Here is a 14500-nt window from a genome sequence, read left to right as displayed (position 1 = left end):
CAGAACACACAAACACCATTAAAGTCTATGGGACATGAATAATGAAAAGTGCTAATTTTAAAGGCTTATATGCAAGTTATTGTCATACAAAGTGTTTGGGGACCTGAGTCCTGCCCCAGGGGATATGTATCAATGCTAAATTTAGTTTTAAAAACGGCAATTTTTTCAGGAGCAGTGATTTTTTTAATGCTTAAAGTGAAACAATAAAAATGAAATAATCCTTGAAATATCATGCCTGGGGGGTGTCTATAGTATGCCAGTAAAGTGGCCACATCAAAATTACATTTCTAAAGGAAAAATTGTCATTTAAAACTCATCACGGTTGTAATGAATTGTCGGATCTCGGCAATATAGATAAAACTCATTGAAAAAAACAGCATGGGATCCCTCCCCCAGTCCATTACCAGGCCCTTTGGGTCTGGTATGAATATTAAGGGGAACCCCGAACCAAAATTAAAAAATAAATATGCGTGGGCGTCCCCCTAAATTCCATACCGGCCCTTCGGGTCTGATATGGAAATTAAGAGGTAGCCTGCGCCAAATAAAAAAAAATGGTGTAGGGGTTCCCCACAAAATCCATACCAGACCCTTATCCGAGCACGCAACCTGCAAGGCCGCAGGAAAAGAGGGGGGGCGAGATAGTGCCCTCCCTCCTGAACTGTACCAGGCTACATGCCCTCAACATGGGGTGGGTGCTTTGGGATAGCCTCATCAAAGGTTGTGGGGGTCTGCGAGCGAGGGGCTTATCATGATCTGGAAGCATCCTTTAACAAGGGGACCCCCAGATCCTGCCCCCCCGTGTGAAATGGTAATGGCGTACAAATGTAAAGAAGTAAACAAGGGTTATAACCACTGTCATCATTTTGTTTTGTTATCTGTGTCTCATAGGGGAGACTTCCTTTCACTTCCTCCCCATAGACAGAATAAAGTGACAGGAAATCCCTTCAAAGTTAGGGAATCTCAGGGTGTCACCATGGTCACAGAACTAGTGTTCCCTTTGGAAAATTTCCCCTCTATAACTGTTATGGCATCAACCCAAAAGTTTGGGATTTTCTTTTACTTTCACATAATGGTAAATGGTACACAGCACAAATAGAAAAGGTGAATTTCCTTAATGAGGGTACAGACTGCAAATAATAAAAAAAACCTCTCAGGTGTTCTGATCCTTTTCTACTCTATAAAAAAAAATGTTGTGATACCTTAAGGTTGCCATCCTTAAAGTGGGAGTAAACTCCCTTGAGTGAATTTTACCTATAGGTAAACCTTATTATAGGCTTATCTATAAGTATAGAAAATATCTCCTAAACATGCACCATTTAGGAGATATTTACTTTAGATGCAGCTGGTGATGGGAAAGGGGGGGGGGGGGTTGGGGGCATAGGGATATGCCGTTCCTTCAGAGCTGTACCATAAACAGTGGCTACCATGTTCATGCATGGGAGTGACATCATTGCCGGCTCGGCCATTAATATAGCCGAAGCCCACAAACCCAGAAGAAGACAGGGTGAATATGGATGCACCTTCAGCGGTGACAGCGTGCCGCTGGAGGGCTTTGTTTTCAGGTAAGTCTGTCATAATGTGCTAGTATGCGATGACTTAAACTGTCCAGGGCCTGTTTTTTTTTTTTAAATGTATTGTAATGTGGTTTACTAATGCTTTAAGGAGTGCAAAAGCGACTTATATACTTGCCACAGTATCGGGTCCATGCCGCACCTGGGCTGGCTTTTAGGGAATCAAACAGGTGATGAGGATCTGACATATAACAGCTTCACTACCTGTCAAATTCCCTCTATAAAGCGATCACTCTTCAGAGGCAATACCTGTTTAAATTAGCCTTCACAGCTTATGTAAGCAGGCTTGGTGTACTGCTTGAAGCAGTTTGATGCCCTTGAAAGCATGCTGCATTTGCCCATCTACAGTACATAAACCCTAAAGCCCCATACGCACTATCCGATTTTCTGTTGATTTTTTCATTCAGACTTACCAAAACTATGTAGTAGAAAGGCCTGCCTGATTGCATACAAATTGAAGCTCCTAAGGTTTGACCTCATATTATATGGTTTTGGTAAATCTGAAGGAAAAAAAATCCAGCAGAAAATCGAATTGTGTGTATGGGGCTTTAGGGTATTTAACTTGCATTTGATATAATTTTGAGAGGCTTATAAGTTCCATCAAATGCCCTTCACTGGTGCATCTGACATACAGCTAATCTGCTGATCATCTAAGAAAAATCAAGTTACTTTAAGCTGATTTTGCATTCCAGTTCTGATGTGAATATAAGCTTGTATACACAGGCCCTTAACTGGAACAAAGCTGCTAGCCAAGTTGGTGCATCACAATTGGAGAAAGAAAACCACTGGTTTGACCAACTTGCACATGGTAAATCCATACTTTGAAGCACAATCCATGTTCTGGACTTGATAACTAATTACAGAATTGCCATTGTAAAATATGGGCAGCGCCTCTTTCCACACCTCACCTGCATTGTTCCACCACAAGTGTCTCATTTTCTAGGCAAGAAAAGAATGGAGTTTGTCTTTCTAAGGATGTTGTCAACAACTAGAAAATATGACTGAACCAAGAACAAAGGAAATATCAATTACAGAGACAATCTTAAAAATGTATGGTGTTGGTGGTGGTGGTTATGAGAGGCTTACAGGTAAAAATGCCTTGATTTGTTTCGAACTGTAGCGCTTCGTCACAAGCCTGATTCTCATCTCTACTCATGGACTCCATCTGTGTGTATATGTATTTTTTACATGTTATTATGTATGCTGCCTATTATTATTTGTAGTATGAGAAATTCTTTATTCTCTGCAAAGCTTAATAAAGACCCACTAATAACTCTCTTCTGGACTATATCAGAAAGGAGTTGTCAGCCTGTATAACAGAATTAACATGCAATTTTTGAAATGGAAACCGAAGGGATAGACTATATACAATGAGATCTCTATGTAATGATTTTGGCTCCCAGCTTTCAATAAAAATAGAATAGTAAGGCAGCCAACATTTTAAGAAAAAGCTTGCAGGCTTAAGTTCAAAAACAATGTTGAAAAACTATTGATTTGGAGAATGATAGAAGGCATTTAGATTTTATCAGTCGTTAGATTAGGCCAGATGTAGAAATCAAAGATAATTCACAATTGGTTGCCATTAGATTATTGTATACATCATTCCTTGCCTTGTAAAATAAGCCCTATAGCCCATTGGCATGATGTTCATCTTTGTAAGCTGGTGAAGCCTGTATGAGTTACATGGGTACTATAAAATACAAATAGATAGCGAAGTTATGATTTTTCTCTTACAAAATGTATTTTTTTTAACAAAGGACACAAGGCGGGAAAATTATGTACAATGGAACACAAATTACAGTTACAAGAAAAGGTTATATAAACATTGGGGTTAGGGAAGATCGTTTTATCATCCCAGAAGTAACTTAAACAGTCAGAGGTAGACTTTGTGTGTATCTTACAATTTACAGTCAATAGAGTATGCCTGTTCTGGGTGGGGGGCAGGGGTACTATAAGATCGCCATAGTTCCCCTCCCATCAGGCTCTTCACGTGAAGCCCATCTAAGGGCATGTACAGTGTAAACTGGATGTCAAAGTCTACACGGAGGAGGGCAATAGGAAATAGGTTAGGGCAGTGATGGCGAACCTTGGCACCCTAGATGTTTTTGGAACTACATTTTCCATGATGCTCGACTGCACTGCGGAGTAAACATCTCGGGTGCCAAGGTTCGCCATCACTGGGTTAGGGTATGTGGAAAATGGAGGGATGTGGAAGGGGATTTCTTGAGGTACTGTATAGGTGGCTAAGTGATAGGAATGTGTAGTTTTTGTTTGCTGGGGGGAAGGGGAAGATCTGGGTGTGGGAGACTCTGGCTGAGGGCATTGAAGACCTCTGTGCCACAGACATGTACATCTTTGAGTATTAGTAGTGGCTGTTTTTCCTCTAGTTAGTAGGTAGAAAATTACCAAGTACTGTGTAGGGAGTATGTTGGCCATTGCCAAGCAGTGCCCTGTGAATTAGCTTTTCCGTATTGTAGATCAAATTTATCTGAGGGAACTCAAATAGTAGGTAGGTATTATGATTTCCACAGCAGTGGAATAAGTCATTTGGCTGTGGTATATGAATATTGTGTATTACCCAAACAAGTGACTAAGCCCCTGTACACACGGTCGGAGATTTCCACAACCAAATCCGTCGGATTTTGCCCGTCGGATCTTGTCCGAAACTGTTGCATACACAAGGTCGGACAAAGTTGGCGAAAAATCCGATCTTTCAGAACGTGATGATGTAATTTAGTTACGATGGGACTACATTCAGGCTAGTAGCCAATAGCTTTGATGTAGGAATTTGATCTGAGCATGCGTGGCACTTGGTCCGATCAAAATTCTCTACAAATGATCGGAGTATGTCCGATCGGCCCAGTTGGTTGGGAAATATTTCCAACGTGTTGGAAAATTGGGTCCGACAGAATCAGTCCGATGCATACCACACACAGTCGGATTATCCGACGACACGGTCTGATAGGACACATTACGACGGATTCTCCGACCGTGTGTACAAGGGCTAAGAGGATGAAGAAACAGACATGTGCCCCTCTATGTAATACTTAAAGAAATCCTGTATTTAGAGAGTAGGACTACCCATAAAGTGTGGAACAACTATTCATGTGTTCATGTGCAAAACTAATATTAAAAAGAACCAAACTTTATCTGAGCACAACAAACTGAAAACACCATTCAATTAATTTTTTATTTTCAAAGAAAATTCACCCATCTGTCCATGTCTCAATGCTTTATTTTGTGGAGAAATTGCTTTGAAATACACCCTGTAGCATTTCTAGTCTTTGCCTTCTTGTGTAAGGGCAGATAATTCATGTAGAATTTACTTTCTAGAATCCATTTGCTCTTAGCTCAGACATGGCAGAAGGGGGTGCTTAAAGTGGAGCTCCACCAAAAAATTAGCTCTCCTACAAATACTGTAGCTGCTGACTTTTACTATTAGGGCACTTACTTGTTTAAGGATCCCGTGGTGTTCTCACCCAAACCAATTCTTGAATCGGTTCTCGGGTGTTGGCGCCGCCATCTCGGGTAAGGGAAACAGGCAGTGAAGCCTTGCAGCTTCTCAGCTGGTTTTCTACTGTGCATGTGCAAATCATGCTGCGCTTTCTCAATGGGCCAGCTGCGCCGAGGGCTGAACTTCTGGCTGAGTTAGCCGTGGCGAACTCAGCAGGAACTGTGGAGGTGTCCCAAGCTCCACCTTTACTGGAGTAAGGTTTTGGACACTCTTAACAGAGTGTTTCAGGCTAATATTGGTCAGGATCCCAAGTCTTGTTTGCTGGGCATTGTGGACGGCCTTCAAGTGGGGGAAGTCACCAAACAGGCCATAGCCAGAGTCTTTTTCCAGGCCAGAAAACGTATCCTTAGAAATTGGAATGCAGTTGAACCTCCTTCATGGAAGGCATGGCTAGAAACGATGGAGATACGATTCATTTGGAAAAAAAACATTTATCAGAATAGGGGCAGTTCACACAAATTTCAAACACTATGGTCACCTTGGCTTGACATTCCAGGGCTTTCCCCGACTGACCTAATCTTGGACAGGATCCTGTACAAATAGCATTATTCTCTTTATGAAGGTTATATGTGGATTAAATGTAGAGTAAGAAATGCTCATAATTTAATCCCGTGGTTAGAAATGCTTTGTTTATTTCAATACCGGTGTGACATTGTTGGATTTGTCATGCAAAATATAGTGGATTTCTGTTAAAATCTCTGGATTGTTAAAATGACTTGTTATCAACAGAATTTCTTTTCAATAAAACTTTATTGATTTATAAAAAAAAAAAAATACATTATACTACTGAAGTGTATGACAATTGTGTATGCTGCTGATTTTTGTGAAAAAGACTGTGCATCCTGTGAAAAGAATGTAAGATGTTTTCTCAATTACCGGGAGAGTGACCCAAATATTCAGTGTACTTCAGCTGGAAACGTGAGTCTCATCACCAAATGTGTGGTGCTTATTATAAGGGCTAAATCAAAATAAAAGTGTTCCAAAAAGCAGGAGCAGCCACAAATGGCACATCATAAGTGCTAATTTATTTTTACAGTGCAAAAATCCAAAAATAGTTTTTGGCTAGAGTTCAGCGCTAAAACAGGTTTTATTGCATTTAGTAGCTTTATGGCTCTATCACTGTTCCTATGCGTCATACCTCTTCTAGCATGATTTTCTGAGCCTAAAACTATTTTTTTTATTTATCTCAACTCCACCTCATGATATACATCTGTAAAAAGTAAGTTTTCCAAAAAACAACTGCATACACAATTGGCACATCATTAGTGGTAGTTTAGTTTTACAGTACAAATGTCCCAAATAGTTTTTGGCAATGCATGTATCTTTGTTAGAGACCGCGGACAGAAGTGGTAATGTCAGATTGAAACTGTACCCTGTGTAATTAATACTTACTATTTATTAGGGATGCACCGATACCAGTTTTTTAAGTGTACGAGTACCAATATACCAATTACAGATACCTATTTTTAGTGTCATGTAACGATTGTTAGATTAATGAAAAATTATTACTTCACTACACTTATTTGCTGTGTCTTTACCCTGGTGGTGTAGTTTTATTGGGTTCAAATACGGTGTGTGCAAGGCCAGATTGCATTTCAAGCCCCGTCCGGTACAAATTCGTTCAATGGTACAGGTACGACTTGTTATAGTGTATGACATTGGAAATGCACCTGAATTGGGCTTAAAATTGTACCAGACCCTTTTTGAAATCGCAAACCACAGCCGGCCTGCACATATGTGAACCGGCTCAATAGAAAATCCTTTTGGTTCACATGCCATGTGAATTGGATTATGTTCAAAACACATCCAATTTGCATACAGTATTTGTATGTGAACCAGAAGGTATCAGTTTTAGTATTGGAGCATTTGCTGTGGTGCGGGCGCACAGGATCTCTCTTGTTAAAGGACCCCTGAGTGCACCCCCATGCACATTTATTTTTAAACTGCTGAACTTCAGGGACAGGGACCTGATCCTCCGTGAAGCCCGCAATCAGGGAGATCTGCACTATGAGAATGTTCTAATTTTCCCTGACTATTCTGTAGAAACACATTTGCGAAAGTCCTTTGATCATTTCTGAACCCGCCTGAAAGCTAAAGGCTTTGGGTATAGTATGGAAAAAAAGGTGGCAATACAGCGCTATTTAAACAATACTTGTGAAAAAAGAAATGTGTACTATATAAACTGAATAAAAATTTTTGAGACAAAACATGACTAGATTGGAAGCTGCAACTCAAATGTGAGATACCCACAATAATATCAACAAATTTTCCGAAAAAAGCTGCGCTATAAAAGTGAACAACTATATAATATCTAGTACATATTGCATAAAATACAGTGATTGGCCATTATTCAATTAAGCATATAATATGGGTGAGATGCAAATAATATAAAATTACATGCAACAGTTTTTTTTATAGAAAAAGCATGCACAACTAAAATCAAAATATTATCCCTGAGTGTAAAGAGTTAATTAGTCCATTTCCAGAAGAAACAATTTTCCATATGATCTCCACTGTGATATTGCACACAACACGAACGAAGAAGTGTCACAAAAAGGAGAGAAAGGACCCTCCACCACCAACAATACTGCCGCTTACCAGCTGTTTTGATCCCTTAGAGGAGATCAGGTATTGCCAATGGCTTGTCACCCAGCCAAGGTTTAAGTAGCAAAGAGGGTAAATCCTTTAAAATGCTCCACTCAGGAAATGTTATGCTCCTACGAACACACCGCGCATTTCCCCCAGTATAAAAGAAAGAAAGGAAGGAACCACCATAGCGTAATACTGTCAGTTGTTTAATAAAACGATAAACATATTGCACTTACATGTCTTTGGATATAAAAGCGCCTATACATAAAAACTCCAGCCAGCCGGCTACAATATCGCTGCCCATTGCTTCCGGGATCAGCGCAGAATCACAGTGACGGACTCGGCTTTCTAGCCTGCAAACCGTTCATCAGTGTGCTAGTCCGACGGACCAAAAATGACGCATGAAGAAAGTACAAGATGGAAGCGCTCGGTCTCATAAAACTAACGTTCATGAAGCTAGCACATTCCTCACGCTGCTAATTCTGTGATCTTTTAATACAGCACATTCTTTTCTTTTTTATAATGCTAGAAGAATGAAGTTGTTTTGCTGCTTTAATTCACACAAACTTCTTTCTTCATTATTTATCCTCATCTTATGACTAATATTCTAGTTTTTAAAAAACAGAGCTCCATAAATAATGTTTACAATTCTTTTTTAGACTTATCTTTTATCATTTTGTATTTTAACAATATATATTTTACAATTATTAAAAAAATAATTCTAGTGTTTTCCATTTTTTTTTTTTGAGTTTCAAGTTACCATAATAACATTATTTTATATTTTTTCTGAACCTTAATGAGGTTGGTGTCCCTTGTTAATTTGACATAGGGGGGTTATTTACAAAAGGCAAATTAATTTAGCACTAAAAGTGCAAAGTGCACTTGAAATTGCACTTAACCACTTTCAGACCGGACCATTTTGCTGGTAAATGACCAGAGGTCTTTTTACAATTTGGCACTGCGCTGCTTTAACTGGTAATTGCGCGGTCATGCAATGTTGTACCCAAACAAAATTTGCGTCCTTTTCTTCCCACAAATAGAGCTTTCTTTTGATTGCCTCTGCGATTTTTATTTTTTGCGATATAAATGGAAAAAGACCGCAAATTTTGAAAAAAAATGACATTTTCTACTTTTTGTTATTAGAAAAATCCAATAAACTCAATTTTAGTCATTCATTTAGGCCAAAATGTATTCAGCCACATGTCTTTGGTAAAAAAAAAAGTCAATAACTGTATATTTATTGGTTTGCGCAAAAGTTGTCACATCTACAAACTAAGGTACGTTTTCTGGAATTTACGCAGCTTTTAGTTTACGATTGCCTATCTCATTTCTTGAGGTGCTAAAATGGCAGGGCAGTACAAAACCCCCCCAAATGACCCCATTTTGGAAAGTAGACCCCCTAAGGAAATTGATAAGTGGCATGTTGAGCCCATTGAATATTTTATTTTTTTGCCTCAAGCGATTGAATAATGACAAAAAAAAAAATATTTTTTTTTTTTTACACAAAGTTGTCACTAAATGATATATTGCTCACACATGCTATGGGCATATGTGAAATGACACCCCAAAATAAATTCTGCTGCTTCTTCTAAGTACGGGGATACCACATGTGTGGGATTTTTTGGGAGCCTAGCCGCGTACGGGGCCCCGAAACCCAAGAGCCGCCTTCAGGTTTTCTAAGGGCGTAAATATTTGACTTCACTCCTCACTACCTATTACAGTTTTGAAGGCCATAAAATGCCAAGATGGCACAAAACCCCCACAAATGACCCCATTTTAGAAAGTAGACACCCCAAGCTATTTGCTGAGAGGCATGTTGAGTCCATGGAATATTTTATATTTTGCCACAAGTTGCGGGAAAATTACAAACTTAAATTTTTTTTTTTCACAAAGTTGTCACTAAATGATATATTGCTCACACATGCCATGGGCATATGTGAAATGACACCCCAAAATAAATTCTGCTGCTTCTCCTGAGTACGGGGATACCATATGTGTGGGATTTTTTGGGAGCCTAGCCGTGTACGGGGCCCCGAAAGCCAAGAACCGCCTTCAGGTTTTCTAAGGGCGTAAATATTTGACTTCACTCCTCACTACCTATTACAGTTTTGAAGGCCATAAAATGCCAAGATGGCACAAAACCCCCACAAATGACCCCATTTTAGAAAGTAGACACCCCAAGCTATTTGCTGAGAGGCATGTTGAGTCCATGGAATATTTTATATTTTGCCACAAGTTGCGGGAAGATTACAAACTTTTTTTTTTTCACAAAGTTGTCACTAAATGATATATTGCTCACGCATGCCATGGGCATATGTGAAATGACACCCCAAAATAAATTCTGCTGCTTCTCCTGAGTACGGGGATACCACATATGTGGGACTTTTTGGGAGCCTAGCCGCGTACGGGGCCCCGAAAACCAAGCACCGCCTTCAGGCTTTCTAAGGGCGTTACAGTTTTGAAGGCCATAAAATGCCAAGATGGCACAAACGCCCCCCAAATGACCCCATTTTGGAAAGTAGACACCCCTAAATTTAGGGGTACACTAGTGAGACTAGGTAATAAATGGCGGGTGCCCTGAAACTATAAAAAAATAACTAACCAACCAGCGTCACCTGTAACCGTTATATGGTGATCACTGGTGAAAGGGTTAACTAGGGGGCAATCAGGGGGCTTTATGCGATAGTATATGGGGGTCCCTGGCGCTATAAAAATCTGCGGCGAACCTAAATACCTACCTGCCTAACTAGCGTCACCTGTGACACTAATACAGCGATCAGAAAAACGATCGCTTATTAGGCTGGGTTCACACTGGATCGATGCAGGAACGCCACAAATCCGCGGCGGGTTCCCGCATCGCATGCCTCCCGGCGGCAGTTCACACTGCCCTATGCGAACTGCTGGGAGTGTCAGTGAAATGTTAATGACACCCCCAGATCAGTTCGCATATCGCAGTGCGATCTGCAAACTCGGATCGCATGGTGTGAACACCCATGCGATCCGATTCTGCTGCGGACCAAAAAAAGGGTCCCGTGCGAGTTTGCGGCGGGTGCGGCGGGTGCGACACGAATTCAGCCATACTATCTGTATGGCTGAACTCGAATCGCACAGAGATCGGATGTGATTTGCACTGCAGTGCGGTGCGAATCACATCCGTTCTCAAACCGCTGCAATGTGAACCCAGCCTTAGTGACACTGGCGACGGGGGGTGATCACGGGGTTAAACCTTTATTGGGGGGGTTAGGGGGGTACCTTAGAACTAAAGGGGGCTAACCCTAACTGCCCTAACAGTTATTACAGTCACAAATGACACCCGCCGGGTGATCAGGGGGTTAAACCTTTATTAGGTAATAAATGGCGGGTGCCCTGAAACTATAAAAAAATAACTAACCAACCAGCTTCACCTGTAACAGTTATATGGTGATCACTGGTGAAAGGGTTAACTAGGGGGCAATCAGGGGGCTTTATGCGGTAGTATATGGGGGTCCCTGGCGCTATAAAAAGTTGCGGCGAACCTAAATACCTACCTGCCTAACTAGCGTCACCTGTGACACTAATACAGCGATCAGAAAAATGATCGCTTATTAGGCTGGGTTCACACTGGAGCGATGCGGGAACGCCACGAATCCGCGGCGGGTTCCCGCATCGCATGCCTCCCGGCGGCAGTTCACACTGCCCTATGCGAACTGCTGGGAGTGTCAGTGAAATGTTAATGACACCCCCAGATCAGTTCGCATATCGCAGTGCGATCTGCAAACTCGGATCGCATGGTGTGAACACCCATGCGATCCGATTCTGCTGTGGACCAAAAAAAGGGTCCCGTGCGAATTTGCGGCGGGTGCGGCGCGAATTCAGCCATACTATCTGTATGGCTGAACTCGAATCGCACAGAGATCGGATGTGATTTGCACTGCAGTGCGGTGCGAATCACATTCGTTCTCATAAACCGCTGCAATGTGAACCCAGCCTTAGTGACACTGGCGACGGGGGGTGATCACGGGGTTAAACCTTTATTGGGGGGGTTAGGGGGGCACATTAGAACTAAAGGGGGCTAACCCTAACTGCCCTAACAGTTATTACAGTCACAAATGACACCAATGCAAAAAAAAAAAAAAATGCATTGGTGTCACTGTGACTGGGGGGGGCAGGGGTAATTGGGGGGGTGATCGGGGGGTAAAGGGGGGGTGTGAGTGTGCCTGGCATGTTCTACTGTACGTGTGGTGTGTTGGTGCAACTCACCGATCCTCTCTCCTCTGTGCCGGAACGAAAAATACCGACACGTAGGAGAGATTACATCACTTCCTCTCCTGTGAGGAGAGGAAGTGATGTCAGGGAGCATTTCTATTCGTCGGGAGCGATCGCGAGGGGGTGGCCATGAATGAATGGCTGCCCCCTCATCCCGGATCGCTCCCGAACGAATGCCGACCGCCGCAGGCACCGGGGGGGCCCGATCGGGCCCCCCACCCACGGGAAGGCAGGGACTTATATATATGCCCATATGCCTGCCCGTGCCATTCTGCCGACGTATATCGTCGTGCGGCGGTCGACAAGTGGTTAAAGAGCACTTGGAAGTGCAGTTGCTGTAGATCCGAGGTGCACATGCAAGGAAACGAAAAAAACAGCATTTTAGCTTGCACATGATTGGATGATAAAATCAGCAGAGCTTTCCCTCATTTCAGATCTTCCCCTCAGATTTACAGTGACTGCACTTCCAAGTGCATTTGCAGTGCAATTTCAAGTGCACTTTGCTTGTTTGAACTTGTAGTGCTAAATGAAATTGTCTTTTGTAAATAACCCCCATAGTCTTTTTAACATGTACCTGCCTACTCACAAACAAACTGTCCTTTTTTAATAAAAACGCATTATATAAATTATTTTTTGAAAAGAAATTATCCATTTATTCTGCTTAACAAAATAAAGAGGAAGGCAACACTGGAGACACTTTTGGAATTTGTGAAACCTTTTGTCCCCCAGGGCACACATCAAGTCAGTTAGTTAGCGCAAGCCCCCCCGGGCATGTGGAGGCAGGAGAGGTGGAGGAAGTAGGCAAGATGTGCACCCAAACAGGTGAGTGTCTGACACCCCAGCTTCAGGTAATCTATGTATGCCTGCATATTTCTAAATACATAATTTTTCATCAATTTTAGGTGATGTTCTGGTTGTGGAAGGGGAAGTGACGGACCCATTTACAAGCGACAGCACACAAAGACTAATCGGGCAGATGGCCTGGAATTGGCACATTGAGGAAATGCGCAATCGCCTGGACATCGTGCAGCAGGAAATGAAGAACATGATTGATGTTTTGGGGAGAATCTAATCCCCTTTTCCCTAAAATGCAATCGATCATGTTCTTCATTTCCTTTAGAGATGCGCTCTTTGTTTTGGTTTTTATATTTTTAAAATTTACAAAGCCAAATTTTGAAGATGCACACGTGTGCACAGGTGTCTCAACATGTGCTATCTGCCATCAGGGGATCTCAATGTATGTGTTTTGGGGTTGCAACCCCTTCCTCATAATGCTAGTAGGTGAGGGGAAGGGATTGCACTCACAAAACACGTTCATTGATCCCCCATGATGGGAGATAGCACATGTTGACATTACCCATTTGGACTCCCAATTTGTGTGCATCTTGAAAAATTGGCTTTTACACGGGTGACATCACCTGCAAGTTTGACATGTTGAACTTTGTAAGTTCCAGAGTTGGGTATGTTATTTTTTTTTTTAAATGCCTGCTTAAAAAAAAAAAATTAACAAAAAAAATGAAATAAAAAGGAAAATACCCCAAAAAATTTTTTAAATATTGTGCCAAAAAAATGTTTTATATTGAGTAAAAATTATAAAACACAAAAGCAAAAAACCCAAAAAATAACATTAAATCACTTTTTAAAAAACGCACATGTTTGAATGTGCACTGATTAAAAAAATTGAAAGACATCAATGTGTGTGGCTTCTTCATTCAATACTCAATACCAGTTTTGCAATTATTTTTGTGTTTACAGTGACAAAGCGGCTTATTTACTAAAGGGAAATCCACTTGGCACTACAAGTGCACTAGGAGAACCTAGGAGACAGCCAAAAAGAAAAGCAAACGCGAAATAAAACTCAAGATTTTATCATAATTATTATTTTTTTTTTTTATTAAGATAAAGGTTAAATATGTTCTGGCATTGCAAAGGCCCCCCTACCATTAAAATAATTTACATATCTGTCCCACACTTGATGGGCAGTTTGGTGGGCCAAGCCAGTACGGCCAGTATCCAGGCCTGTGAGTACAGATTCTGCACTAAGTCTGGCCTCAGGCCCAACTGAAGAGAGATAAGTTTGGGAATGTTGTCTTAAAAAATTATGAAGTATGCAACAGCACATGATTATATGATTTAGTTTATAGTCTGGCATATTGATGGCTGTGAGAAACAGATTGAACCGGCTGGCCATAATCCCAAAGGTATTCTCCACAACTCTTCTTGCTCTGGCCAGCGGTAGTTAAAAACCCTCCTCTCTGGGGTGAGGGTCCTTTGGGGGAATGGCCTCATCAGGTGCTCACCCAGACTGAAGGCTTTATCTGCAATGAATACAAAGGGGAGTCCCCCAACGTTCTCGGCATCAGGTGTCAATCCCAGGCCACCAGTCTGGAGACGCTGGCAGAACTCCGCCTGGGCGAAGACTCCTCCATCTGACATCCGGCCATTCTTCCCCGCGTCCACGTACATAAATTCATATTGTGCCGACACCACCGCCATCAACACTACACTATGGAATCCCTTGTAATTGAAATAGTAAGACCCCGAATGGGGTGGTGGGACAATGCAGACATGCTTCCCATCG

This window comes from Lithobates pipiens, unplaced genomic scaffold (genome assembly GCF_037356315.1).
Source record: "Lithobates pipiens isolate NorthernLeopardFrog02 unplaced genomic scaffold, aLitPip1_a1.2 Scaffold_19, whole genome shotgun sequence".
In the NCBI taxonomy this organism is placed as follows: domain Eukaryota; kingdom Metazoa; phylum Chordata; class Amphibia; order Anura; family Ranidae; genus Lithobates; species Lithobates pipiens.
The sequence above is the reverse complement of the archived record's forward strand: the minus strand, read 5'-3'. Positions refer to the sequence as shown.